Here is a 5,112-nt window from a genome sequence, read left to right as displayed (position 1 = left end):
ATTTGGAGCTGCTCCTGAGCCCCAACTCCTGAACTTCAAAGGATCACGAAAGTTTGGGGGAAGGGATTTTTTTGGGACCCCACCGACCCTGAACCCACTCTTTGCCTCATTTGCATAGCATTTAATGTTCATTAGCTCATTAATTACCACCCATAGGACGTTAATTTCTGTTTATTCCACTCCCATGAGCAGTCCTCCTCGTCCCCTGCTGTCACCTCCCAGGGTACATCGTGGCATTATTTTTATGTCATTTGTGTTTAACGAAACCATAAATTATAAATCTAATGCTGCTTTTCACAGTCTGTGCTCCACCAGGAGCTGTCCCCACAGCCTCATCCCTGCGCTGCACGTCCCCAGGAGGAGCAGGGAGGGTTTGGAGCTGTTTTGTTTTGGTGGCTGCAGATCGCTGCTGTGACAGGGACAGGTGCTCCATGACCTCCTTGGAATGGCCTTGGGATGTGCTGGCTGCTCCTGTCACCATCCTGTCACCATCCTGTCACCATCCTGTCACTGTCCTGTCCTTCAGGGAGCCCTGGCAGCGCCTAGAGGGGCACAGGAGCCCGGGGTAACCCAACTCCTCCGGGGCTGAGCTGCAAATTCCCGAGCGGAGCTTCCGAAGGTGCCCGCCCGTGTCCTGGGAAGGCTCGGACAMTCTTATTTCTGGAGTGACCTTTAGTGGGGCTGTCCTGTGACAGCTGGACAGCGAGGGGGAGGRCAGGCTGGAGATTTGGGGTTTTGGGGGTTTCAATCCCCTACAGAAGCAGAGGGATGGGCTCTGTTTGTGGTGTTCTCGCTGTTGTGTCACTCCCGTCCTTCCTCCTCCATCCCCAGAGGTTCTGCCTCCTCCTCGTGCTCTCAGTGGATCATCCATGGCCTGGGKCAGCCAAAATGAGCCCTGCAGAGCTCATCCCAATCCTCCAGAGCTCATCCCAGCCCTCCAGAGCTCATCCCAACCCTCCAGAACTCATCCTGACCCTCCCAGAGCTCATCCCAACCCCTCCACAGCTCATCCCAACCTCTTCAGGGCACATCCAAACCCTTCCAGAACTCATCCCAACCCTCCCAGAGCCCATCCCAACACTCCAGAGCTCATCCCAACTCTCCAGAGTTCATCCCAACCCCTCCACAGCTCATCCCAACCTTTCCAGGGCACATCCAAACCCTTCCACATCTCGTCCCAACCCTCCAGAGCACATCCCAGCTTTTCCTGAGCTCATCCCAACCTTTCCAAAGCTCATTTTAACATTTCCAGAGCTCATCCAAACCGTCCCAGAGCTCATCCCAGCCCTCCAGAGCTCATCCCAATCCTGCACAGCTCATCCCAGCTTTTCCAGAGCTCATCCACCTTTTCCGGAGCTCATCCCAACCCTCCAGAGTTCATCCCAAACCCTCCAGAGCTCATCCCAGCCCTTTCAAAGCTCATCCCAGCTTTTCCCAAGGTCATCCCAACCCCTCCAGAGCTCATCCCAACCTCTTCAGGGCACATCCAAACCCTTCCAGAGCTCATCCCAACCCTCCAGAGCTCATCCCAAGCCTCCAAAGCTCATCTTAACCTTTCCAAAGCTCATCCCAACCCTGCACAGCTCATCCCAGCTTTTCCCGAGCTCATCCCAACCTTTCTAGAGCTCATCTTAACATTTTCAGAGCTCATCCCAGCCCTCCAAAGCTCATCCCAGCTTTTCCAGAGCTCATCCCAGCTTTTCCAGAGCCGGTCCCTTGCTGCCCCCATGTGTCCCGCAGTCTCTGAGCCGTTTTTTGCCGGCAGAGCTCGCAGGGATCTGCAAATTTCTCATCCTCGGAGCCGCTGGAATTGTCCTGATAATGCCGTGACTTCCAAGAACTCCATTCCCTCTCTGCCCCTGGATCCGACCTGTCTTTATTCTTTTTAACATTCTCCTCCCCTGTGAATTTAAATTCATTTATTTTCATTTTGAATTTTAATTTCAATTGTTACGTGCCTTTTCGGCTTTAAAACAATGTGTGATGGGGAATTTAATTCTATCCCAAGGTAACTTGAATCCAAGAATATTTCTTCTGTCATCAATAAATGCCAATTTTTCTTTTCCTGTACAAAATAAATGGAAGAACTGAAATCTCAACAGGTAAATTCGAGTTCCAAAATTGACCTGAAGGATTAAGGAATCAGAGTTGCGTGCTGCAATATACTAAAAAAAATATCCTGTAGGTAAATTAAATTTTATTAAATTCAATTAATAAACTTTTTTTTTTCAATCAGTGGGTTTATTTTTAGGAAAACACCCGGAAAAAAGGGCAATGAGAGGCGAGGGAGGCTTCACCCACGAGAGGGAGCTCAGTGATCGTGGATGGAAGGAGCCCGAGATGTTCCTGCTGTGAAATCGCCTCTGTGAAGGATTCAACAGAAAAGGCACAATGGGAAGGAGCATAAATTCATATTTTAGTGCCATTCATGCTTCAATTCCCAAAATTTCCCTGAGTGATTTGGCCAAAGGGATCAAAGCTGAGCCATGGCACAGTCACAGCTCTGGTGATGTGAGGATTCCCCAATTTGCTGAGCACAAGATTTTCTCAGCATTAATTAATACAGGTTTAGAGCAGGTAAAATTATATAACTTCATAAATAAACTATYTTTAATAAAATAAAAGATGTTTGGATGGATAAGGCCTGGTACAGATCTGTAAAGCTGCTGCTGCTTCATACCTGAAGGAGGTTCATGCTGTGGGCTGGGAAAATGTTGGTTTTATTTTTTTTCCCCTCCAATTCTATCAAAAATATAATAAAAAATTATAAATTCTCACAAATCCTGACATCAAGAGAAGGTGGAGACAGCCCTGAGTGAGTCCTTGGTCATATTGCAAAAATCAGGCTCCATCTTCAGGTTATTAGTGCAGCTTCCTGGGCTGGCTCTTTGCTCAGAGCATAAAGTTAGTTTAGAAAAAAAAAAAAACAAAAAAATAATCCTTTTCAGTCTCATATTATTAATAATAACATTAACATTCTTAATATTAATAATAACAATAATAATAATAACAATAATAAAATAAAGGCACCAAACTATGAGGTTTTATTAAATTTAATGCTGAGAGAAGGGAAAACACTCCATCAGAAGCTGCTTTCTAGAAGCTGTCTGGTATTTTGTGGTCTAATTTTGACATATCTGGGGGTTTTTTTCTTTCCACTCTCCCTGTTCTCATCCAAAGCTGGAAGCAGAAATGAGGCAGGCAGAGCCTCTTCCTGACAGCATCCTCCAAAACCAAAATAAAAGTTAAATTCCGGACCATTTATGTAAAGAAAACGCAGATTTTTGAACATTTGGGGTACCTTGGGAGGGTCTTTGGGTAAGCCCTGGATGGGACAGGGGGATGAGCCCGCACAGGACAATTCCTGGGCTCTCTGATCGGCTCTGGGAGCTCTTTTGGGGTCGGATCCCCCCGGCCCGAGCCCTCCCCATCCCCACGGAGGGGCCGCGGGGTCGCCGCTCGCTGGGGTGGTCGCCCAAAGCAAACAGAGGCAGCTGTGGCCAGATGTGGAGCTGAGCGGGTCACTGAGCGCTGCGGCATGGGCTGGACTGGCCCCTGAGCCCTCCCCCCCCAAACCAGAATATAAAAATTCTAAAATAAAAATATTATKAGAATATTCATTTAATAATATTAAATATCGAAAACAAACCTCATCATTAACATGAAACACTTCTTTCACCACCTAGTGCTTRTTTAGGTACTTGAGTCATCCTTGGGATTATGAAAAGTTTTAATGCCTTTAAGAKTTCCTTTATCAGATAAATCAAAACCTTTATCCTTGATAAAAAACCCAGGACCTCCATCAAGGAATCAGCTCAGGGAAAAACTTCCACCAGCCCTGAAAGAAACACATTGGGAGGGGGATGTGACACCTAAATTAACTCTCCCAATAAAAACCCAAATTTTCATCAAAAAGGAGAGGCAAGGYCTTGTTCCTCCTGCTTCGTCCCCTGGATTATATTAAAATAAAACMRAAAAAAAAATTAATTTTCATTAATTAATTCAATTATTTAACTAATGAAATTTATTTTTTAAAAATTCATTTCCAAGGCTTCCCTAGAATGCAGCTGATGCAGATGAGCAGGAATGGGATTGATTTAAGGATGGGATTAAGCCGGGGATTTCCTGGGAGCTCCTCAGAGCTGCATCACTTTCTGTTGATCCAACTCTGCTCCATGAACTTCAGTGTTATCCCAGCAAGATGCCAGTGAAATACRGATATGGATATTCTGGATTTTTTCAGGCCGGATTTTAACCCAGATCAGTGCTCATGGGCCTCAGAAAGATTTTACTCTTTGACCCTGGAAATTTTCTGAACAGTCCCACACGAAGGAATGATTAATTAATATTAGGATAATATCTTGGCAGGTAGCAATGAAAACACAACATTTTTAATTTCACCTGCCCGTCTTTGCTCYGGTTTGTGTTTTTGCTGTGTCCTCTCAGCTGTGCCTCCCCCAGAGCAGGAGGAGGAAGAACCATCTGYGGTGGTCAGAGCTGCAATTCCCACGATCCCGGGGCTGAACTTTGTAAACAGCGTGGGCCAGGGCTGCAAACAGCCCRGAGAGGGGGAAATCAATAAACAAACACCTCCCTTCCCTCTGTGCGCTGCCCTCCTGACCCATCCCTGGGGGACACGTGGGGCTGCTCTGCTCTAAATCCGTTTGGGGGTTTTATTTTGGTGCTGGAAAACACGGAGCTCCTGCTTTTCTTTATTTCTGAGGGCAGTGATGTCCTCAGCAAAGTACGAAGTGGACGAGTTGTTCATTTTATCCCAACTCTGATTAAAATTCTTGGGATTTAGATGCCGAGCTAGGGTGTGAATGTGTTTGATTCCTTCAGTTTGTTTTTCGTTTTAGGGACAACCACTGATGTTCTCCAGAAATGCCAAAGGCAAAGCTCCTGCTTTTCTTTATTTCTGAGGGCAGTGATGTCCTCAGCAAAGTACGAAGTGGACGAGTTGTTCATTTTATCCCAACTCTGATTAAAACTCTTGGGATTAATACGCCGAGCTTGGATGTGAAGGAGGAGTGATTCCTTCAGTTTGTTTTTAATTTTCGAGACAACCATTGATGTAACTCCAGAAATTGGACCCAAATCTGCCCCTCCCAC

Source organism: Malurus melanocephalus, unplaced genomic scaffold, assembly GCF_030028575.1.
Source record: "Malurus melanocephalus ecotype Western Australia unplaced genomic scaffold, MMel_1.1 scaffold_537, whole genome shotgun sequence".
In the NCBI taxonomy this organism is placed as follows: domain Eukaryota; kingdom Metazoa; phylum Chordata; class Aves; order Passeriformes; family Maluridae; genus Malurus; species Malurus melanocephalus.
This window is presented reverse-complemented; position numbering follows the sequence as displayed.